Raw genomic sequence first — 26,860 nt, 5'->3', positions numbered from 1 at the left:
GATGAACATTGTGGGTTTGGTTCAAGCAGCTTTAATATGTACTAACACATTAGAAATTAAGCTAAGTAACTTTAACATATATACAAACTAGCTGTCTCATGCATAGATGTTCACACTCTGGCTGTACTCACAAAATGGCATTAAAGCTAGCACACGCTTGCTTTTTATATGCACGTTCAGGTCTTAGAAATGCTTCTTAAAGGTACAACACACGTTATTCTACAGGTTTCATCTAATGTCATGCAACAGTTTCTCAGCCACTTGTTTTTTGAAATATTAAGTACACATGGAACTATTGTTTATTTTCATAATTACTAAAATGTAGCTAGCAATATCTGAGATATAATGTCATACTAGTGTACATTGACATTGCATTTCCCTGTCTCCATACCTTTCAATAACATGTATGGATACCAGTTATTAAAATATGAACAAAGGTACGAAAATATAAAAAATAAGTGGCAAAAAGTGATTAACTTCTCTACTGCAGTACATCTTAGATTAACAATCTTAGTCTCATTTTGTTAATGACTCCTTGCATTTTGTAATACTGTCTATTATTAGCTAGCAAGTTGATTAGTTAAAGAAGTTAGAACAAAAAAAAATCTGGCTGCCTTAAGGAGCTATGGATGTAATCTGGAAAGTAAAAAAGGGTGTGTTAGTCTTGAATGATATAAAGAGAGAATGACAAGTTTACAGGTAGAAGACTGATGAGGTCATTCACTCCCCTAACAAAAGGGCTTACATGCAATGTCATAAGTACATGCAGCAGACTGATGTGTCATTCACTCACTGACAAATGGGCTAACATGTAATGTTATAAGCACAGGCAGTAGACTGATGAGGTCATTCACTCCCTAACAAAGGGGCTCACTTGCAATGTCATAAGTACAAACAGCAGAGTGATGAGGTGAGGTCATTCACTTCCTAACAAATGGGCTCACATGTAGTGTTATAAGCACAGGCAGTAGACTGATGAGGTCATTCACTTCCTAACAAATGGGCTCACATGTAGTGTTATAAGCACAGGCAGTAGACTGATGAGGTCATTCACTCCCTAACAAAGGGGCTCACATGCAGTGTCATAAGTACAGGCAGCAGACTGATGAGGTCATTCACTCCCTAACAAATGGGCTTACATGCAGTGTCATAAGTACAGGCAGCAGACTGATGAGGTCATTCACTCCCTAACAAATGGACTTACATGCAGTGTCATAAGTAGAGGCAGCAGAATGATGAGGTAGAATTGATTAGCCTGAATGAGACAGGGACCTATCCATGTAAAAAATGCAACATGTGCATCTACATTTCTGAAGATATAGAGTTTACGCACCCCCAGTTAAATATTAACTTTAAACCAAGCTTTAGATCAACTTGCACTAGCTCAAATTTAATCTATTTAGCTAATTGCTTGGATTGTGATGCGTTCTATATTGGGATGACAACAAGATCCCTGAAGGAACGCATCTACAACCATACTTATGACATAAGGAGAAAGGATCAGAAGAGTGCCCTAACTAAACATATATTGAATAACCCAGAGCACAGATTCAGATTCAGAACGCTACAATTAGTACGTCCAAGTGATAGGAAAGGAGATACCTTTAATGAACTTGAAAGTATAGAGCTACAATGGATCCTAAGGTTTAAAGCACATTACACTCCAGGCCTAAATCAATATGTCAGTGTAAGATCGGTCCTGAAAAAAAGGAGTCTGAAATAATATATGGTTCTAGTTTCTATTATATAAGCAGTCCTCAGAAACTTTTTGCCACATACATCACTGGATTTCTCCCCTTTTAGATAACTTACTTGTTGATTTCTCCTAAAGACATATATACCTTTTACGTCACATTATATATGAGGAATACACATATATTTATACCAATGGCTATATTTTTAAATATATATTATTCACTATTCTTTATATATAGAACAGTTTTACTTAAAATTATATTTATTGATCTATTATACATTCAGTATTGATGCTCTTGTAATTAATTATAAATAATTACTATTATTGTTCTAGTTTTTAATTATACGATTAGTTACTTATTCTATTTATTTATTTAACTATACTATAAGATATTTACCTACTATATTATGTTTATATATAACAACATGCACTTTATGAGTATTTTATAAGATATATGTTTTATACTTTTTATACTTTTCTGTTTCAAATGTTTATATGATAGTTCTAAAAATGGCTTTTATTCTAGGAATTAGAGCCATCGTGAAGTATAAGTCTTGTTTTTACATATTTACACTATAGCTAATCTATAAATATTTATATATTAATATTTTAAATAATTAATACTATATAAGTAGTTATAAATAGGGTTCGTTGTTAAGGTAGGGTTAGTTCAAATATATCATGTTAGCACTACCTATTGCTACAACAGCTACTTCATTATGATGTTTTATTGACTCTGTCGTCCCCATTTATTTTCACGGTCTGGTTTCTGTATGTACTTTTGCCAAGCCAGGGAAACACCGGCTTCACTGTGAATATATAAGTAGACCCGCAATTCCAGCCAGTTCTAAACTGTAACTTCAGTTTAATATTTATAGTGACATTTTGAGTTTTACTACTCTTTTGAGTCTGATAAACTATGTTCTTCATAGCGACACAGGCTTTCAACAGCGATAGCTGTCCCATGATGACATAATGTTTTTGACCATTTTGCACATAATACTGATTGTCTTGTAGAATATGATATCAGAGCAACTGAGATTATTGAGATAGATACTAAACACTATTTACAAATTATTATTTTTATGATATTAATCTTTCACAAACGCACGTATTTCAAATACACTGCTTCTTATATATATTTTTAGTTATTGATCGAACCTTGTATATTTCCTTATATATGATTTTTATACATGGTTTTTGCAAAATATGTGATACACATAACTATTAACCACTGTATCTTGTTTTTAAATGCTATAAATGTTTTTAACTTTTAGTTTTTACATACAATGTCGCAGTCTGTAGTAACAATAAGTGTTCTAGTTGTTCTAGTAAGTAACAGCTATTATCTGGGATGATTAGCTAGCCCTATACTTTGACCAATTAATCAAGATACTGATTGACTAATTAATTAATAGACATAATGTTTTTACTGATTAGAAGTACTATATAAGCCTTGTTTTATTAATGTGAATTAGATCTGAAGAAGCGTACAGTGTGTACGAGAAAGCGCTCATCTTCCTTATTTTTGTATCAATAAAGAAGAATTCTTTTGCTGCATCATCGTGGTGTTCCTCATCCTTGTGTTTCGAAGAATTAACTGTAAATACTGCAAGCCTTGCCAAAAACCTTCTTTGACAAATTGGTACTTTTTTCCTTGAGTTGTTTATAGAAATCATAGCAACTCAAAACCACTATCATGCAAGCTGCTCCAATGGATAAATCAATAGACCACTCAATTTTTTGTTATCAATTAATTACATGAGAGTAGGATGTGCAAGTACTTCTATTGTGTAATGCAAGAATACATTCTATTTTTTTACCATTTGAATTAGAAAAATCTTTATTCAATGCAAAAGAAGAGCAGAAGCAAACATGTTTCTGACGTTTTTTGATTTTCTTCATTATAAATCCCAAGGGTTCTCCATGAAGCCATCTTGAAGACCCATTTTTTATGACCAATTTAAGTATTGTTATTGACAGTGTTAAGCAGTTTTAGTACTTCAACATTTGGCATACTCACCTTTGGTGCTGGAAGATCAGAAGGTTTTGGGATCTAGTTCCACACCGGGTAGTTTGATTAGTTTTCCATTACTGACACTGCGGGGAAGCAGAAGTGGGTGCTCTACCCCCGAATGTGAAATTCCTTGGGGGAGATTTTAAACTGTGCCCCCATATGCCTAAGTTGGTAGTAGCTCAGGTGGATGTAAAACATCTCAAGGCATTTCTCAAAAACTGTAGGAGGGTTGTCATATGCGCACACATACACACACACAAACACACACACACACACACACACACACACACACACACACACACACAGACACACACACACACACACACACACACACACACACACACACACACACACACACACACACACACACACACACACACACACACACACACTCACATACACACACACACACACACACACACACACACACACACACACACACACACACACACACACACACACATCGGTGTAGATGAAATGAACTAAACAATATATGATTGCCAGTAAAATGATTGACAGCAAAATATCTAAAAGTAAAAAATTCAAAACTGAAAAACACTGACAAAACTAGAAATATACTAAGAAAGGGTATATGCCCTTTTCCTCCTTTTGTGACTTCATAGCTGGTATATATAATTTGTACGCCGAGTGGAGGGTGCAGGGGGCTTTTCTCCTTGCAAAAACACAGAAAATATGGTTTGACTTTGTCATACTTTAAAGTGATTTTCTGTGTGGTTAGATCTTGCCACATCCCGTGCACCCTCTATACCCCCTGCTAATTATATATACCAAAATTGACATTACACATTAGTGAGAAAATGGTATAACACCTTCCTTGGAATAACTTATTTTCTTTTTAATCTTTCCTGTTTAGATAATTTTCAGTTTTTTTTTTACTTTCACATATTTTGCTGTCTACCATTTCACTGCAATCATATGTTGTTCAGATCATTCCAGTTACACCTATATGTAATATGTATATAGATATATATATATATATATATATATATATATATATATATATATATATCTATACATATATATATATATATACATACACAAGTCCCCTACAGATGATCGAAATCCCAAAAAGCTGACTTTCATATGGCTGAGACCATATGACTGACTTTTGAAATTTTGAACACCTTTAAAAAAACACAAAACAAAAACTTACCAACACGTTGATAGCAGGGGGGGGGGGGTGAGCCACCCTGCATCCCTCATTGGGGGCTGCGCCCCCTCACACCCCCTGCAACATAAATATACCAACTCCGAGATCACACTACAGTGCAGAAAATGGAAATCTCCCCATTCCACACTATATGGAGATGTCCGTTCTGAACGTTCTTATTTCCAAAAATCGATCATATGGCCTCGGCCATATGAAAGTCGGCTTTTTGGGATTTCAATTATCTGTAGGGGACCTATATGCATATATATATATATATATATATATATATATATATATATATATATATATATATATATATGTATGGAACCGCTACTAAATCCCAAAAACCCAAACTACCAATGCCCAAAATCCTGAGACCAAATACCCGAAACACTAAAATACCGAAACATCAAAACCGCGGAATTCAAACTTACATACACCACACACAGACACATACACACACCTTCCCCCAGAACACAAACACACAAATGTAAACTACAGACAAGCAGGGGGGCAAGCCCACCTGCACCCCCCCAGCCCCCCACACCCCCCTACTGAAATATTCTAACTCCAAGGTCACACTACATACACAAACACACGAAATACCACCACACACCTACATTCCCCTCGCACACACACATCAGAGTCACAACACACACTTACACACTAAACCCCTAACCAACACATTTAAATAGAGATACTTACCTGACCTTCCACCATACCGCAACACCAGAAGCGCAAATATCAAACTCCCGATGATCAGGATTTTGAAATTCACGCTTTTGGTCTTTCGGTAATTAGGGGTTTTGGCTGTATAGTCTCAAAAGTTTGAAATTCGGTATTTCAGACTTTCAAGACCTTCGCTTTGGTGCCTTCTGTGCGGAGTCTGCATATCCTCCCTGTGGTCGAATGGGTTTCCTCTGGGTGCTACAGTTTTCTCCCACATCCCAAAGACATGCTGTAAGTGGATTGGTCACTCTAATATGGCCTTATTCATGATTGCTTCCGTGTGTGTGCCTTCTGTGAAAGGTTGGGCACCAGGCTGGCAACTCAACACCATAAAACTCCACTGCCAATAATGAGCAGACGGGTGATAAGCTGTGGTGACCCCTAACTGGGAAAAGAAGAAGATATATATTGTTATATATATATTATAGATATATATTGTTTTTCTTCCCTTTCAGTTTCTTTTTCAAGCATTCAGCATTCAAACCAAAAATGGCCAGACATGTTATATTTTCTAATGGTCTACATTTTCTATCAGTATTTCCCGCCATCTTATTTCTGTGCATTCTATAACCAAATACTTTTCATCTCTGCAAGAGAAGCAATCATTTGGTTGTCCTCAATACCTAACAGTTGCTCTTTTTCATTCACTATTACATTACTTGAAATACACTGTAATTTTCCTCAATTCGTATTCAGTGCAACCCAAACCTCCTATCCCATGTCCTTACTCTTCAGCTGCCAAACATTTTTTTTATGTCATGTACTTTTATCATCGACCAGAAAAAAAGTTTTATGTTTAAATTTCTCCATTTTTGAAGTTCTGAACTGCGCAGTTAATTTTCTTTTAAGTGCAAACCAAAGTTCTGAAAAATAAATGGCTATATTCATAGTGGCTTGTGCAAATGTGATAGTGGTATTCCCGATGCTCACGAATGAGCATAGCAGAGGCATGATTCATAGAATTCATTTACACTAATGCGTAATGCCTGAAAAATTAAAGAGATGCAAATGAGAAATCTTGTAAAGCTTAGTGTGCTAATGCGGCAGTTTTGCAATTCATAGACCAACATCCCTGTGGTACACGCATCCATTGTTGAATGTGGTACTTTACCTTTGATCTTGGAGTTACAGCCCATGAACATGTTTGTCCAAGTATGAACAAGCACTTCCCTGACACACAAATTCATTACTTCTCACAGCAACCCCTTCATTAGTTTGTATTAAGTATGCACAAGCACTAAAATGACATAAGAAATTATTTTGGCCAGGGATCACTTCAGCAGTCTGACCATGTATGCACAAGCACTTATCTGACACACAAATGAATTTTCATCCAGCAACATCTTCAGTAACATTTCCTAGGATGCACAAGCACTAAAATTAAACATTCACTCAAGTGACCCCTTCAGTAACATGCCCTAGTATGCAGAGGCACCAAAATAAAACATTCACCCAAGCAACCATTTCAGTAACATGGCCAGGTATGCAAAAGCACTAAAATGAAACATTTCCTCAAGTGACCCCTTTAATAGATGCAGAGGTATACTCAAACATCATAATGAAACATTTACCCAAGTGACCTCTCCAGTAATAAATGTCCAGATATGCAGAAGTACCAACACAACTCCCCTTAAATCTCCATATTCTGACTGAAAAATGGTGTTTCTGGTGTGGCTTCAGGTCCATTTACATGCTTTGTATAAAAAGGAGTTCATTATACATTCATATCTATGAATTGAATTCATGTGCATGCATGTTAAACCATCAGTATTCCAAATAATTTGCACAGTCCGTGTGAATAGGAAGTAATTTGGTCTACTTGTGGGAAATTCAAAGTAGTCACAAAGGGGACCAAAAAAGTAAAATAAACCAAAACTACTGTAAGGCAAGGATAAAAATTCAGTCAGAATGAAAGTTCATAACAACATTTAATACAAATTATACACAAAATAAGAAAAAAAAGTGCTTTCATCCCTCATCATTTCAAATGGGATTTCATCATATCTGCATGCAAATTTCTTAATCCAGTTTAAATAACCTTGTTTACTTCAAGCAGTTCAAGTCTAGCAACAAAAACAAAGAATACATATTATACAATTAATCAAACTCTGATAGCATGAGTAAATACCTTAGTAAGAACATATAGGTTCTTGGGTTCATAGGTGTGTACTAGGCTAATGGCCCTAGAGCCTTTACAAGCCTAGCCCATAGAAGCGCCCTGGTATTGTGCTGCCTAACGTTAGTTCCCAGTGGCTCTATCAAGTAGAGCCACTGGAGTGATCCCTGGGGTGAGCTTTCTATTTCCCATCCACTCATTAAGATTCTTCTTGAAGAAGGCCAGTGAGGTGCTCTGCTTGAGATGTATGGGAAGTCTATTCCATAACATGGGCAGTCTCTGGGTTATGAACCTGTCCCTCCAGCAAGTGATGTTGATTATGCCTGCCCCTCCAGTATGTGATGTTGATTATGGTAATGAGGCTGAAGTTTCTGGAGCATGTGGTGCAGATGTATTTCTTTAGATGTAGCATTTCTAACAGAGCTGGGTGAGACATGGCTTTGTAAGTCAAGCAGAGATCGTCTCTTAGTAGATGATATGAGACAGAGAATAGCTGGAGTTTTTTGAGTCTGTCCATGTAGGACATGTGTTTAAGGCCTAGAATCCTCTTTGTGAGGTACTTTTGTGGCCATTAAATTTATCCAAAGTATTGTACCCATTCCATAAATATGTATTAATAAAGTTGCCACTCAACCGCAGCCCATAATGCAAAACAACGTACCCAACACACTAGTCATAAGTGACTCTATAGTCAGGCACACTGATGTTCCACTCACCAGGCTAAACAAGGAGAAGGTTACTGTCAGCTGTCTGTCAGGTGACAGGATCCACCACATAACCCACGCACTCAGGTCATTCCACAACAAGTACAAATATGACTCTGTCATTGTCCATGTTGGTGTGAACGACCTGAGACATACCTCTCTGGACTACATGAAAAGAGACATGGAAGAGCTCTCCGATCTTGTAGCCCATGCAGGTATGACCCTAGCTCTGAGTAGCATTTTGCCATCGCCCAGAATGATACCTCAGTACAAGGACAAAATAATTTACTTCAACAATTGGCTAAGCTTCTGATGTCATTCTAAGGGGATCCAGTATCTGTCTGCCTGGGACGACATGGTCGACAGTCCATGATGCATTGTCCAAGATGGCCTGCACCTGTCATCCTTGGGTTTCTGGATACTGGCTAAGGCTCTTGCCGCCCCTATAGTGTCTTTTTTAGGCAAGGTTCAAATGACAAATTCACCAGCATAACAGGAACAGGCAAGCAAAAACTGAGGGTAATGGTATTCAATGCTAGAAGTCTAAATCTCAAAATGCACTCACTCGAGGCACTCCTTAAAATGAAGAACATCGATATCTATGCAGTGACTGAGACCTGGTTCAAGGCTCTAGAGAGCATCCCTGCACTACCAGGCTATAACTTATACCACACTTTTCGGCCATGTAACTTGGACCAGAACACCAAAGGCAGAGGTGTGTCCATATTCATTAAGAATATCCACACCTCCAGGCTAGTTGCTCAGCATAGTGCATCTGAGGTTATCCAAGTGCAAATAACTCTGGTTAAAACTGCAATCCAAATTGTAGCTTGCAACAGATCCCCCACCATGCCCAAGGACTCCCACTCCTCTTTTCTTGATATACTGGAAAATATTAGGGTTCAACCAAACACCCTAATAATGGGCAATTTCAACTACCCTACCATTAACTGGGAAAACTACTCATGTACCAATTCCTTCATTCAACACTTTCTGGAATTCATAAATTCCAATGCCCTGGATCAACTTATCAACACCCCCACCAGTGGCAACAACATCCTAGACCTAGTCATTACCAACATGAGTGACCGGTGTTCCACACCTGAAGTCAACTCCTCGTTGGTCCGATCCGACCATAAGCTAATCACCCTAGATATCCACATCCCGCCCCCACCCCCATTAAGGAAACCACAGTAAGAAATTTCTCCAAAGCCAACTTCATGCTTCTTAAGACAGAAGTGATGAACTTCATGACAGCCGTGCAGATGGACAATACAGTTACGACTGCTGAATCCTGCACAAATGCACTCTATAAGCACTTACACGAGTGCATGGATTGTGCTAACCCAAACGGAACCAAGATGCTATCCTCCAAAAAAAGGAAGTCAATCTGGTGATCCTCTGCCATAAACAAACTGTACAAAAGCAGGAAGAAACTGTTACAAAAGGGAGTAAAATCCCATGAGTGGAGGAGCTCCTTGGTCAGCCTCAGTAAGAAGCTGAAATCTCTTATAAGATCCTCCAAACCTAGCTACAAAAACAAAATCACCGCTGATTCTAAGGACAACCACAAAGCATTCTATAGCTATGTTAAGAATCTCAATGGCAACACCTAGATCTGCTCTGAGTTGCAGCACAACGGCATGAAAATTACAGAGCCAACTAATATTGTCAACATCCTGGCAGATAGGTTCAGTGCTAACTTTACCAACCTCTCACCCCCTAAAGGGCCCATATCTATACAGGGAGATTGCAGAGTCCCTGTGATCACAACTACGCAGGTAAAAGATGCACTCTCTAAAACCAAAAACACAGCATCCATGGGACTGGACAACATCCCAGGCTGCATTTTACATGAACTTTAGAACAAACTGGCTCCCCACCTAAGCACCATGTACAATCATAGCCTCACACCAGGCTTTGTGCCCACTGAATGGTGCACAGCAACAGTTATCCCAGTCCACAAAGGGGGAGCCTCCACTGATCCCGGGAACTATTGCCCTATTAGCCTGACGAGCCTGGTCTGTAAGGCCATGGAATGTATCATCATGGAACTCATAAACAGAGACATTGGTAACCTCCAAACTCTGGACTCCAGCCAATTCGGGTTTGTGAAAGGCAGATCATGCCTCCTGAACCTGATTGACTTCTTTGAGGCAGCCACCAAAGCTGTAGATGAGGGTAATGTGGTTCACACTGCCTATCTTGACCTCGCCAAAGCTTTCAACACCATCCCCCATTCTGGAATTATAGCTAAACTCACTAAATTAGGTATAAATCCCTACATCACAAGATGGGTTGCCAACTGGCTCACTGACAGAACCCACACTGTTAAAGTTGCAGACTCCAAATCTGACTACAAACCAGTGAGAAGTGGAGTACCACAGGGTTCAGTCCTGGGACTGCTCCTGTTTGGTATCTACTTCTCTGAAGTACAGGCTAACACAGAAGTCCTTGGGCTAATGAAGTTCACAGATGACTGCAAACTAGGAGCCATAGTCAAGTCCCCAAATGATGTGGGCATCCTACAGAAGGGCCTCACTGAGCCAGATGCCTGGTGTCACAGCCATGGCCTCAAGCTGAATGACAAAAGTGCATTGTCATCCCCTTTGGTAAAAGCTCTGTACCCATGAACTACCACATAGGCAGCAGTCCACTTAACACTGAATGTGTGGTAAGAGACCTTGGGACCCAGGTGGACAGTAGTCTCTCCTTTGATAATCACATTGCCACAGTAGTCAGGAAGTCCTTCTATGTGGCATACCTCATCACAAAAGGGTTCTCATCCAGGAAAAAAGAGGTCATTGTTTCCCTCTACTCGACACTCATTAGACCCATTATAGAGTACGATGCCCCTTTTGGAATGTACCTCACAAGATATCTGCAACAGCTGGGAAGGCCACAGAAGTACATCACAAAGAGGATTACTGGCCACAAACAGATGCCCTACACTGACCATCTCAAAAAACTCCAGCTTTACTCCATAGCATATCACCTACTCTGAGGTGACCTCTGTCTAACATATAAAGCTATGTCAAACCCAGAGCTGTTTGACATGCTACACCTAAAGAAATTTGAATCCCTCCAAGCTGCATACTCTAGGGACCTAAATCTTGTCTCCACAATAAACAAGACATGCTGGAGGGATAGATTCTTTCTCAGAGACTTCCCATACTCTGGAACAAGCTACCCATCTATGTCGAGCAAAGTTCCTCATTAGCACTTTTCAAGAAAAATATTGATGAGTGTATGGGAAATAGGAAATACACCCCAGGATCACTTCTGTGGCTCTGCTTGACAGTGGCACAGGAAAATAACTTTCTTGGGTGGCATAAGCACAGAAGTCCTTGGGCTAAAGAAGTTCACAGATGACTGCAAACTAGGACCCATAGTCGAGTCCCCAAATGATGTTGGCTAGGCTTACTTAGGCCCTTGAGCTGATAGCCTAGTAGTTACCTATGAACCTATAAAACAATACATTACTTTTTCTGGTCCCCTGTGTGACTACTTGGTATTTCCTCCAAGTAGAGCATATTCCTTCCTATTTACCTGGGCTCTGCAGCTTGTTTGGATTACTGGTTGCTTTTCCTGTACAGTTCACCCTTTGGTGGTCTTTGTTTTTATACATGTAATGCCCCTTAAAAGCATACTTGCTGTCCCCCTATTGCTTACGTGTTAATCATATTACGGATTTCCAATAGCGGGGTGTGTTCACAATAAAGTCCTCTGCATTTCTGTAATCGTCCGGAGAGTCTGCAATTTGCATAACCTTATAGCAACATTCTTCATGAATCACCTCTACAAAAATGCAAAACCCTGGACAATGAATATTTTTCATCCTTCAGAAAATACATAATTATGAAAAACCTGTTATTCTAGCAACTATCAACATTTACAGGAGCAATATTTAAATTCTGTCCCTATTTTTGGGGCCTTTGTCCACTCATTCTTTCTGGCTTTGTCCAGATTTTTTGCACTGTGAGGTTGAGAGGTATGCATCTACAGTTTTCCAAGCTGATAATTTATTTATTTGTTTTCTCTGTTTCACCCCAAAACTATTCTGCACCTGAAAAGGTCTCAAAGTTACTTCATAAAAGTCTTTTGATCCCAAATGTATCAATGCTGTTATGTCTCTTAAAGTAAATTCTAATGGCCTCTCTTCACATTGTACACTTCTTTAGTTCCTTTACTTACTGCACCTGCGTATGTTTTTTTCTTTTGCTTCATTTCTGTCATCCACACTACCATGTTACAGAGACATATTTTTAAAACCAATTACTCCATTAACACATTGTACCTTCATCCTTGGTATTCAACTAGCCCTGTAGCATCACAGCACTCCTGTTTATCTAGTTTCCTTCATTTTAAGTTTGTAGGAAGTTATTATGCATGCTTTCCATGAGACCATTAAGGAGTGCAGTCCAAATTCACAATTGACCCAAAGTACTGTCTGGTTAACTGCCTTGCTCAATGTCACATAGTAAGCAAATGAAGGCAGAAAGATTCAAACCCTGTACCTTGAAACAGGAAGCAACTCATTACATGGTAGTGTGGATGACAGAATGAAGCAAAAGAAAAAAACATACGCAGGTGCAGTAAGTAAAGGAACTAAAGAAGAGTACAACGCCCCATTCGGAATGTACCTTACCCGACACCTGCAGCAGTTGGAAAGACCCCAAAAGTTCCTCACCAAAAGGATAAAGGGGCTCAAACATATGTCATACGATGCCCGACTGAAGAAACTCCAGCTCTATTCAGTCGCATACCGTCTGCTCAGAGGTGATCTGTGCCTGACATACAAGGCCATGTCCAACCCGGAATTAATGGACATGCTCCACCTCAAAAAATCCAAATCCACCAGAGCCACGAGAGCAAGAGACTTAAACCTCAACACGGATATAAATAGGATGTGCTGGAGGGACAGATTCATCACCCAGAGACTCCCTACACTATGGAACAGAATCCCAGTTCATGTGAGGCAGAGCCCCTCACTGACTCTGTTCAAGAGAAATCTTGACGAGTGGATGGGAGATCGTAGGTTTACCCCGGGAATCATCTCTGTATCACTGCTGGACAGAGGCACAGCAAACTAATGGGTATAGTATTCTCATCCTAAGGGGTGGTGAAAGCCACACACACTCTGGCTAGGCTTATAAATGCCCTAGGGCAGATAGCCTAGTATGAACCTATGAACCTATGAACCTATTACCAATTCAGAAATTTAGTTTTCTACACTATTTGCCATTGCTTCTTTAAATTCTGCAATGCTACCATATCCAGACCTCAGCTTTCAACTCTGTAAATAGGAATTCATCTTGATTCCATTCTCTGTCCAGAAATTCTCTAGCAGCAATGTGCACTTCTTCCACTATTTTGGAATTCTCTAACTACAAGTGGCAGAACTCTGGTGCCACCTAGTGGTCAAAAGGAATAGGGGAATTTTGCCAGTGCCATGGCCAAATTTCCCATCATCACTGTAGTACACCAACGCTCCCCTTAAAAGAGGTCTTTGGACTAGTGCGACTAACTCAGTCAAAAAAAGTGTAAATAATAAAATAAGTACATAAATAACTGAATATAGGAATACGTTTTTTCAGTAGTAAAGCTTTCACAGTGAGCTGCATTCTATCTCCTGAAAATATGTGGCAGTCCATTACGGTAGATGTTGTATGTAAATAGATTAGGTTTTATATCAAGTAGTCACTTCTTCTTCTTTTGGTTTTGGCTGTTCCCGTTAGGGGTCGCCACAGCGAATCATCTGTTTCCATTTCTTCCTGTCCTCTGCATCTTGCTCTGTCACACCAACCACCTGCATGTCCTCTCTCACCACATTCATAAACCTTATTTTAGGCCTTCCTCTTTTCCTCTTACCTGGCAGTTCCATCCTTAGCATCTTTTTCCCAATATACCCAGCATCCCTCCTCAGCACATGTCCAAACCAATGTAATCTTGCCTCTCTGGCTTTGTCTCTAAACCGCCCAACCTGGGCTGACCCTCTAATATACTTATTCCTAATCCTGTCCGCCCTCATCACACCCACTGAAAATCTTAACATCTTTAACTCTGCCACGTCCAGCTCTGACTCCTGACTTTTTGTCAGTGCCACTGTCTCCAACCCATATAACATAGCTGGTTCCACTACTGTCTTGTAGACCTTCCCTTTCACTCTTACTGGTACTCGTCTGTCACAAATCACTCCTGACAGTCTTCTTCACCCACTCCACCCTGCCTGTACTCTCTTCTTCACCTCTCTTCCACACTTGCCATTTTTATGAACTGTTGATCCCAAGTATTTAAACTCATCCACTTTCCCCAACTCTACTCCCTGCATCCTCACCATTCCTCTATCCTCCCTTTCATTCACACACATATATTCTGCCTTAGTTCTGCTGACCTTCATTCCTCTCCTCTCAAGAGCATATTGACACCACTACCGGGTCTTCTCAACCTGTTCCTACTCTCACTACAGATCACAATGTCATCTGCAAACATCACAGTCCACAGGGACTCCTGCCTGATCTTTTCTGTCAACCTGTCCATCACCATGGCAAATAAGAATAAACTCAGAGCTAATCCTTGATGTAATTCCACTTTCACCTTAAACGCATCTGTCACTTCCACCGAGACATTACTATTGTCACACTACCCTCGTGCATATCCTGTACAACTCTTACATACTTTTCTGTCACTCCCGACTTCCTCACATAATACCACAACTCTTCTCTAGGCATCCTGTCATATGCTTTCTCTAAGTCCACAAAGATGCAATGCATCTCCTTCTGACCTTCTCTGTACTTTTCCATCAACACTCTTAAAGGTAACATAACATCAGTAGTGCTGTTTCCTGGCATGAAACCACACTGCTGATCACTAATCATCATCTCCCTTCTTAAACTAGCTTCCACTACTCTTTCCCATAACTTCATGCTGTGACTGATCAGTTGTGTCCCTCTATAGTTATTACAGCTCTGCACATCACCCTTATTCTTAAAAATCGGTACCAAAACACTTTTTCTCCACTACTCAGGCATGCTCTCACGTTCCAAGATTTCATTAAACAATCTGGTTAAAAACTCCACTGCCATTTCACCTTAACACCTCCATGCTTCCACAGGTATGTCATCTGGACCAACAGCCTTTCCATTCTTCATCCTCTTCATAGCTATCCTTACTTCCTCCTTGCTAATCCATTGCACTTCATGATTCACTATCCCAACATCATCCAACCTTCTCTTCCTCTCATTCTCTTCATTCATCAGCCCCTCAAATTACTCTTTCCATCTGATCAACACACTCTCCTCACTTGTGAGTATGTTTCCCTCATTATCCTTTATCACCCTTACCTGCTGCACATCTTTCCTAGTTTGGTTCTTCTGCCTAGCCAATTGGTACTGGTCCTTTTCTCCCTCCTTAATGTCAAACCTTTCATACAACTCTTCATAGCCTTAGCCTTAGCCTTTTCCACCTCTCTCTTTGCCATGCACCTCATCTCCTTATACTCCTGTCTACTTTCTTCATCTCTCTGACTATCCCACTTCTATTTTGCCAACTTCTTTCTCTGTATACTCTCCTGTACTTCATCATTCCACTACCAGGTCTCCTTGTCCTCCTTCCTCTGTCCAGATGTCACACCAAGCACCTTTCTAGCCATCTCCCTTACTAGCTCTGCTGTAGTTACCCAGCTATTCGGTAACTCTTCATTGCCACCCAGTGCCTTTCTTATGTCTTCCCTGAACTCCACCTTACAATAAACCTTTTTCAATTTCCACCATTTGATTTTTGTTGCTGCCCTCACACTCCTCCTCCTCCTCTTTTTGATCACCAACATCATTTTACAGACCAACATTATATGCTGCCTAACTACAGTTTCCCATGTCACCACTTTACAGTCTCCAATCTCCTTCAAACTGGCCCTCCTGCATAGGATATAATCCACCTGTGTGCATCTTCCTCCACTATTGTATGTCACCCTATGCTCCTCCCTCTTGTTAAAATATGTATTCACCACAGCTATGTCCATCTTTTTTGCAAAATTTACTACCATCTGATCTTCTGCATTCCCTTCCTTAACACCATACCTATCCATCACTTCCTCATCTCGTCTGTTCCCTTCACCAACATTCCCATTTAAATCTGCTCCAATCAACACTCACTCATGCTTGGGTACAGTCATCATCACTTCATCCAACTCACTCCAAAATTTATTTTTGCATCCATCGCATAGCCAACTTGCAGAGCATATGCACTAACAACATTCATCATTACACCATCAATTTCCAGGTTCATAAACATCACTCTATCCAACACTATTTTCACCTCCAAAACACTCTTGGCATACTGTTCCTTCACAAAACCCCTACCCCATTTCTCCTCCCATTCACACCACAATAGAAAAATCTGAACCCACCTCAGATACACCTGGTCTTACTCCCCTTCCATCTGATCTCTTGCACACACAATATATCAACCTTCCTTCTGTCCATCATATCAGCTAGCTCTCTCCCTATACCAGTCATACTGCCAACATTCAAAGTTCCTACCCTCGCTACCACACTCCTAACCTTTGTCCTCTCCTCTCTTCTTGCCTTTGGCCAGGCCTTCTCCCTCTTTTTCTCCTTCTCCTTCGGCCAGCAGCAGCATAATTTCTGCCAGCACCTTGTTGGCTAGCAGTACTGGTGACAGTTGTTGTTAACCTGGGTCTCAACCGATCTGGTATGCAACTCTGTATTGTTGTACGCATATGTCATTTGGCAAATGTTTTATACCAGATGCCCTTCCTGATGCAACCCTCCTCATTTATCCAGGCTTGAAACCGGGACAAATAAGTACACTGGCTTAACATTTGCAAACATACTGATGAAGCAATATAGAAAAATCAGAATATTATTCTGAATTTTTTATAATCTTAATGTGTGCTCTAATAAGTCTAAATAGCAATGGCTACTCTATGCCATCTTTTAGATCTATAGATGTTACACAACTCAACTACTACTCATAAACTTTGATGGTGTCTCTGAATAATTATGACCTCAAGGATGATGCTGAAGAAGCCATAATTATTTTTATTTTATAACTATTTTTCTACATTCCTCAAGAAATGTTGTACCCCTGATGACATTTGTACACCATCATCATCAACACCTCAATCCCATTTTATACGTGGGGTTGAGGTGCCATGACAACTGTCACCATCTCCCTCAATTCATTGCCACTCTCCAACCTTCTTTGACACTCATGCTTGACTGCCACAGATCTTCTCTCACAAAATCCATCCACCTCTTTGCTGGATGCTCTTGTTTCTGCTTGCCTTCTTCATGTCTGCCCCAAATCATCTTCACCAGATTGTCTTCTGCTTGTCAGCACATTTGTCTGAACCACTGTAATCTGTTCTGCTTGACTTTCCCTGCAACTGGAGTTATTTTGACTTCAGGTATGATGTCCTTATTTTTTTTTGTTTGTCCATTAGGATTTATTTTGAGTCAACTAAATCGTATCTCTATATCATTGAGTCCTGGGGGGTTTGGTTCTAAAGGTTCAAGTTTGAGTGTGTTTTTAAAAATAATAGTTTTTCCACCACTGCATTTATTTATTATGTCCAGTCTGTGAATGTTGTTACCTGGGGTTAGAATTTCATTGCTGGTTATCTTAGGTTTCAGTTAAGACTGCTATATCACAGGAGTAGAGTGATAAACATGAAATTCATGTATTTTATATGCTAGGCTCCTGAGATTCATGTTTAGAAGTAAATGTCATATTTAGTATGGGCTGGATTTGTATTAATTTGTGTATGTAGAAAGGGTAATGAGTTTGGTCTTTGTTGAATGATTGTAGGACCCGGATTTGGGTGGATATCAGTGCTGAGTTTGAGTTACGACAGTACATGTAGTAATGCGTTTGAATGTTTGAGAGTAAGTTTTAAATATTTACGAGCTAGTCGGGAAGTAAAACATTTACATGCATACCTATATGTGAAAAATCCTGTCTTTGTGGTGTTAAAGGGATTTGCTGCTATGTTGATGTGATGTGTATATATTTAGTATGGGGTGGGAAGGGAAGTTTAACTAATTGATTATGATAGGATATTAAATGAAAGACCAGAAAGAGGAGAGTTAGGAAAGAAGTTTGGAAGAGCATAATTGTGCAACTTGAGATGCTAAGAGCTACATTTTTGTTTTAGGGAGATAGGTTAGCTGGTGAGGCAGTGGTTAGTTAAGTTGGAGTTTACAGGTTAGGTGAATGAGACAGAGTGAAGTGAGGAGATGTTAAATAGTGGGTTCATTGGTTGGTAGGAGCAAGAGGAAGGAGTTGTATAAAGGGGTAATGAGGAGGGAGGTCCTTAGTGAGTAAAGTGTGGGTGTGGTATGCACTGAGTTTAGAGAGTGGATGACTGACAGTGGTAGTAGTGGGTGGTGGGTGGGAATTGAAGATAGGGTAGGGTAGCAGAGTGACCTGGCTGTGCCTGATTACAGTTGCCCAACTTACTGCAGGAAAACAATCAGTAAGTAGTGCAGTGTGATTGTTCGCATTTACTGAGAGAATTAGATAAACAGCATGTGGAAGCTGTATTAAAAAGATCAAGGAAAGTTAAAGTTCAGAAGCATTAAGTATAATATAGTTGAGTTAAGATGTTAAGTAAAAGTGTTGCAGTTACCGTGACTGATAAATATTACAGTGTTACAGTTAAGTGTGAAGGTGTTGCAGTTACCATGACTGATAAATTAAAGAACAGGGTCAATTGAAGGCAACTATAATGGTGTGGGTCTGTAAGTTTATAGTACTGTTTGATAATTAAGGTTTTTGTGCTCGTATACAGCTCAGCAAGCTCCTGCCTGGTGCCCTGCAGAGTTCTACAGCAGCAGAGAGAGAAAAGAGAGACTTTAGAGTGTTTAAGTATCATTTTTTTGCATTTTCTTGCTGCCTTTAGCTAATTCTGCATAAAACACTGACTTTTTAGAGTTTCTTTGATTTAAAAAGCTTGTTTCGGCTACATATTGCAGTTATTTTACTGCCTCTACTTTACCAAAGTTGTTTTAGTGTTTAAATTACCTGTTTAACTGATGTAGACTACACACTCAAGTGTGATAGCCATTTATGTGCATTTAAAGTGTTTTGTTGATTGTATCTGCTTTATTTTCTGAAAATAAAATCTATGTATATATATATATATATATATATATATATATATATATATATATATATATATATATATATATACTTGTTTTCCCGCCTTTCTAAGCTAGTATAGTCCAGTTTTCAGGTTAGTGCTGAATTCAGGGCTGTGTTACAAGTTTCTACCTTACTTGGATAGAAGGAAGTTTTTCAGTTCACTGTGAGAGAGGGAGCTTTGAGCAGCCTATCTGTCCCTGGAGGAGTAGTTTCAGTCAAGACATTAGTAGTTTATTGGCCATTTTAGGCTAATTTCTATCTCTATAATTTCCCTGCTATAAAACCTGCATTTGTGAGTTTTTTGTGCTTGTATACAGCTCAGCAAGGTCCTGCTTGGTGCCCTGCAGAGTTCTACAGCAGCAGAGAGACAAAAGAGAGACTTTAGAGGGATTAAGTATAATTTTTTGCATTTTCTTGCTGTCTTTAGCTAATTCTGCATAAAACTCCAATTTTTAGAGTTTCTGTGATTTAAAATGCCTGTTACACCTACATATTTACTTATTTTACTGCCTGCACTTTAACAAAGTAATTTTTGTGTTTAAATTACCTGTTTAACTACTGTAGGCTACACACTCAAGTGTGATAGCCACGTCTGTGCATTTAGGGTGTTTTTTATTGTATCTGCTTTATTTTCTGAAAAAAAAAACAAAAGAAAATACTTGTTTTCCCGCCTTTCTAAGCTAGTATAGTCCAGTTTTCAGGTTAGTACTGAATTCAGGCCTGTGTTACAAGTTTCTGTGTTTGCCCATACCTTACTTGGATAGAAGGATGTTTCTCTGTTCACCTGTGAGAGAAGGGAGCTTTGAGCAGCCTATCTGTCCCTGGAGGAGTGGTTTCAGCCCAGAAATTAGTATTTTATTGGCCACTTTGGGGCTAATTTCTATCTCTTTCATTTCCCTGATAAAAAACCCACATGTGCAAGGTTTTTGTGCTTGTATACAGCTCAGCAAGCTCCTGCCTGGTGCCCTGCAGAGTTTTACAGCAGCAGAGAGACAAAAGAGAGACTTTAGAGTAAGTATAATTTTTCTGCATTTTCTTGCTGCCTTTAATTTATTCCACCAAAAATGTCAGTTTTTTAGAGTTTTTGTGATTTAAAAAGCTTGTTTCAGCTATATATTCTACTTATTTTACTGCCTGCACTTTAACAAAGTCACTTTTGTGTTTAAATAACTTGTTTAACTGTTGTAGGCTACACACTCAAGTGTGATAGTAATTTCTGTGCATTCAAAGTGTTTTTTTTATTATATCTGCTTTATTTTCAGAAAAAAAAAAAAAAACTTGTTTTCTCACCTTTTTAAGCTAGTATAGTCCAGTTTTCAGGTTAGTGCTGAATTCAGGGCTGTGTTACAAGTTTCTGTGTTTTCCCATACCTTACTTGGATAGAAGGAAGTTTCTCTATTCATCTGTGAGAGAGGGGAGCTGTGAGCAGCCTATCTATCCCTGGGGGAGTGGTTTCAGCCTAGAAATTAGTAGTTTGTTGGCCATTTTGGGCTAATTTCTATCTTTTTCATTTCTCTACTATAAAACCCGCATTTGCACAGTGTTGTGCGCCGAGCAGCACCAGTTAGCTATTGTATAACTATTCCCGGCTCCACAATGTCTACTCTTCAATTTTTCCCTTGGAACTAGACAAACTTTCATCTTAAGCACTCAAACCTTTCACTTCTCACCCCGACACTTGCTCAAAACCCATAGCAAGAACTAATAAACCTTAGCACTAGAGCCACCTATACTGTAGAGAAGGACATGGCTTTCTATTTGACCTTACCAGCCAATCAGTAAAACAGTTCACTGTACCTATCTAGGCATGTCCAAAGAGCAGTTTCAGGTGTACTCACTGGTCCAACTGGTGAATCTTGGCATTTTGAGGAAATGTTACAACTGCCTCATATACACAGACAACCCTCTCCTCCTACCACCAAACACTAATACATGCTAGAGATGCAACTGTACAGCCAAACTGGAGGCTAAGCTCTCTCAACCCAGGACTAGACCAGACAGTCAAGAGGAGAAGGGAATTGCTTGCATCACACCACCAGTCTCACATAGACCTGTGAAATCAACACCGGCAAAAAACACAAATAAATACATGAAAATATACTCAGAGGCTCTAAATAAAAATCTGCAAAAGCAACAGAGACCTCCAAAGCAGACACCCAAGCAACCTCCACCCCCCAACACAAACCATGAAACACATACTTCACAAAACCACTGTGCCACGCAATCATAGACCTTAAGGCAAAATAACATACCCAACACACTAATAATGGGTGACTCTATAGTCAGGCACACTGACGTCCCACTCATGAGGCTGAACAAGGATAAGGTTACTGTTAGCTGCCTGTTGGATGCCAGGATCTGCTACATAACACAAGGACTCAGGTCACTCCAGAACAAGTACAAATATGACTCTGTCATTGCCCATGTTGGTGTGAAGACCTGAGCCGTACCTCCCTGGACTACATGAAAAGAGACATGGAAGAGCTCTCTGATCACGTAGACCAGGCCAGTATGACCCTGACCTTGAGTAGCATCCTTCCATCACCAAGAATGATACCACGGTATAAAGAAAATATTATCAATTTCAACAATTGGCTAAGCTTATGGTGTCATTTATAGGGGATCCACTGTCTGTCAGCCTGGGATGACATGCTCAACAAGCCGCACCGCTTCAGTAGAGACAGCTTGCACCTGTCATCCTTAGGCTTTCAAATACTGGCCAATGCTCTTGCCACCCCCATAGTGCCTTTTTAGGCAAGGCTCAAAAGACAAACCTACCGTCATAAATAGCACAAGTAACAAAAAACTGAGGGTAATGCTACTCAATGCCAGATGTCTACACCTCAAAATGCATGCACTCGAGGCACTTCTCAGTATGGAGAAAATCGATATATGTGTAGTAACAGAAACCTGGTTTAAGGGTCCAGACAGCACCCCTGCACTACCAGGCTACAACTCATACCATACATTTTTGTCACAAAACCCGGACCGAAATGCAAAAGATGGGGGCGTATCCATATTCATCAAGGATACCCACACCTCCAGGTTAGTGGCACAGCACCATGCTTCAGAGATCATTCACATGCAACTAACAGCAGGCAAAACTGAAATTCAAATTGTAGCTTGCTACAGATCTCCCACCATATCCCGGGACCCCCATTCTGCATTTCTGAAAACACTGGGAAACATAAAGGTCCTGCCAAACACCTTGATATTGGGTGATTTCAATTACCCAAACATTAACTGGGAGAACTACTCAAGTACTAACTCCCTTGCCCAACATTTCTTAGAATTTATAAGCTCAAATGCCCTGGATCAACTGGGCAACACCCCCACCAGAGGTGACAACATATTGGACCTAGTCATCACCAACATGGGCGACTGGTGTTCCACACTGGAGGTCAACCCCTCACTAGTTAGATCTGCCCATAAACTAATCACTCTGGATATCCACATTCCACCCCCATCCCTGGTCAAAGAAATCACCATGAAAAACATTTCAAAAGCAAATTTCATGTTCATTAAGACCGAGGTGGAAAGTTGCAAAGCCCTGGTGGTGTAATGGTTAAGGTATTTGCCTTACAAACACAAGGTGTAGGGTTTGAGTCTCACAGGGGATAATTGGCTAATTTTAAAATGAATCGCAAGGGCAGTTAGCCTAGTACTAATCTATGAACCTGTGGTAAAGGATAATGCTGCCCAAGCTGCAGAATCATTTACTAATGCACTCTAGGGGCACTTACAAGAATGCATAGATTGTGCTATCCCAAGCAAAGCCAAGACTCACTCCTCCAAGAAAAGGAAACCAGTCTGGTGGACCTCTGCCATAAACAAGCTATACAATAGAAGGAGGAAATAAAATCCCAAGAAGGGAAGACATGCCTGATCAGTATCAGCAAAAAACTATGATCCCTCATAAAATCATCTAAGGCTAGCTTCGAAAGAAAAATTGCCAAGGACTCCAAGGATAACCACAAGGCATTCTTTATCTATGTCAAGAATCTAAGTGGCAATTCTCAGATCTGCTCGGAGTTAGTGCAGAATGGCACAAAATACACTGAAACAACTGATATCGCCAACATCATGGCAGACAGGTTCAGTGCAAAATTCATCCCCCTTTCACCCCCAAAAGGGCCCATAACCATACCAGAAGAATGTAGAGCCCCTGAAATTACAGACACTCAGGTTAAAACAGCCCTCTCCAAAGCCAAAAACAAAGCATCAATGGGACTGGACAGTGTCCCAGGCTGCGTCCTACACAAGCTCAAAGATGAACTAACCCCTCACCTAAACACACTGTTCAAACTCAGTCTCTCCACAGGTTACATGCCCATAGAGTGACAAATAGCAATGGTTATTCTGCTCCACAAAGGTGGAGCCACAACAGACCCTGAGAACTATTACCCTATAAGCTTGATTAGCTTGGTCTGCAAGTCTATGGAGAGCATCATCATGGATCTCATTAAAAGAGACACTGGGAACCTCCAAGCACTGGACCCTACCCAGTTTGGCTTTGTTAAGGGTAGATCATGCCTCCTAAACCTGGTGGACTTCTTTGAGATAGTTGCCAAGACTATAGACAAGGGAAAAGTGGTCCACACAGCCTACCTATACCTAGCAAAGGCCTTTGATAACATTCCCCATTCTGGTATTATAGACAAGCTCACCAGCCTGAACATAAACCCCTACATCACGAGATGGGTTGCCAACTGGCTCACGGACAGAACCCACGTGGTAAGAGTTGCAGGAGCTAGGTCTGACTCTAAACAGGTTACAAGTGGCATTCCCCAGGGCTCAGTCCTAGGACCCCTCCTGTTTGGCATATACTTCTCAGAGGTACAGGCAAGCACAGGAGGTCTATGGCTGACCAGGTTTGCAGATGACTTCAAACTAGGGGCTATAATCGACCCCCTGGCTAACACAGACATCCTCCAAAAGGGTCTCACTGAGACAGATACTTGGTGTCAAAATCATGGCCTCAAGCTAAATGCCAAAAAGTGCATAGTCATCCCCTTTGGAAAAACAAAGTACACACAAACTACCACATAGGTGGTACCCCCCTATATACAGAAGACGTAATAAGGGATCTGGGGACCCAAGTAGATAGTAATCTCTCCTTTAATAATCATATTGCCAAAGTGGTTAGAAAATCCTTCTATGTGGCCCACCTAATCACAAAAGGGTTTGCATCCAGATCAAAAGAGGTCATTGTGCCCCTCTACACATCACTCATCAGACCCATCATAGAGTACAACACCCCATTTGCGATGCACCTTACAAGACACCTGCAACAGCTGGAAAGACCACAGAAGTACCTCACCAAGAAGATCACTGACCTCAAACAGATGCCCTATGCAGCTCAACTGAAGAAACTCTACCTGCACTCAGTTGCATACCGCCTGCTCAGACGTGATCTATGCCTAACATACAAGGCCATGTACAACCCACAATTGATGGACATGCTCCACCTAAAGAAAACCATATCCCCTCGAGCCATATGCTCTAGGGATCTAAACCTCACCACAACAATAAATAGGATGAGCTGGAGGGATAGATTCCTGTCCCAGAGAATTCCCATGTCCTGAAACAAGATTCAAATCTACATTAGGCAGAGGTCGTCACTAATACTCTTCAAGAGAAACCTTGACGAGTGGATGGGAAACAGAAAGTTTACCCTGGGATTTACTTCAATGGCTCTGCTGGACAGAGGCACAGGGAACTAATCTAAGGAGGGTGGTGTAAGCCAACACATTCCGGCTAGGCTTATAAATGCCTTCGGGCAGATAGTCTAGGCACCTACCTATGAACCTATAAATTATTACAAGGAAAGAAGCTAATGGGAAGGGTCCTGATGATGTGCGAGGAAGCCACAAGTGGATATGTTGCAGATAAATAACATATACGCATACATTAATTGAGTGAGGGGGCTGAGTGCACCACATGGAACCACATTTTGCAGTAGCTTCAGTCATTCTGCAATGCTGCTTCCTTGTTGGTCAGTTGTAGAGCTTTTGTTATGCAGATATAAGCGGACTACGTCATAAAGGAGTGAGGGAATTGAGTGCACCATACTGAGTCGTGTTTTGCAGTAGCTTCAGTGATTCTGTAATGCTGCTCCCTTGTTGGTCACTTGTAGAGCTTTTAGTATGCAGATATGAGGGTATCATGTCCTTAAAGGCAATAAATTTTCAGTATGAAATAGGATTTTCCATTAGTGGCATACACATATCACAGTGGATGATTACGAGGGAGACCAGGCAATGCAGGGAACGAATAGCACATATAGTAGCCATTACTTTGGTCGAATGTGGGAATAATCAACAGCTGTCTTTTTCAGAGAAATTTAGTCAGTAAAACAGCTGACTGACACTTGAGTGAGATTTCTACATGATCAGCATTGGGGAATATGCCCTTTCCTTCACATTGTACAATGACAGAGTTGGAATATATTAGTGGCATGGGGTGTGGGAGTCAAGCCCCTGCAAGAAACACTGGGGCAGATTCAATAAAACCTACATGGTCTGGTAAGACTGTGTGCACATTGTGTCATGGTGTGCATATAATAGTACACAATTTTGGATTCAGTAAGTGGCTCTACAGGGAGTATAAAGCCACACAAATATGGTAAGCATCATGGTATGCTAATTACAGCATAAGCAGCTGAACTGTATGCTAATCGACCAATCCAAGATAGAGGAGCAATTCAACAAGCTATAGTGTAGACTCAGTGCTGGTTTTCTCTGTGAATTCCAAACCTACTAAAATACAGCCATTGAAAGGAGTCTGCACTAAAAGAATGTCAGGGGCTGCTGTTGCTTTAATCCAAGTGTATGTGCAACAGGCTGAAGTCTATGCTGCTGCTACTGCTGTTAATAGACCTCAGCCAAGAAGGAGAAGGGTTTTTAGGCCTCATTTAATATTGCACAATCTGCATGAGATGGAAATTGTGGAGTGCCACAGGGTGGATAAGGACAACACTACAGGAACTCTGCAACCTCTTTCATCCTCAACTCAGACCAAGAGCAAACTGAGGTGAACTAATACTGGTGGAGACAAAGGTATGTGTAGCACTTAGAACTTTAGCTACAGGAACCTATAAGACACCAACAGGGGACATGCTGGGTGTGTTACAGACATCAGCATCCAGGATCCTCCATCAATTCCTGAATGCTATGCTCCAACATATACATGTACATATATTTTCCCTGAACACCTGATATGTAGGAGTTCTACCCTGTAGCACACTACCCTGAAGTACTGG

This window comes from Protopterus annectens, chromosome 2.part1 (assembly GCF_019279795.1).
Source record: "Protopterus annectens isolate FY-2018-M chromosome 2.part1, PAN1.0, whole genome shotgun sequence".
NCBI lineage: Eukaryota > Metazoa > Chordata > Ceratodontiformes > Protopteridae > Protopterus > Protopterus annectens.
Note: the sequence above shows the minus strand (reverse complement) of the source record.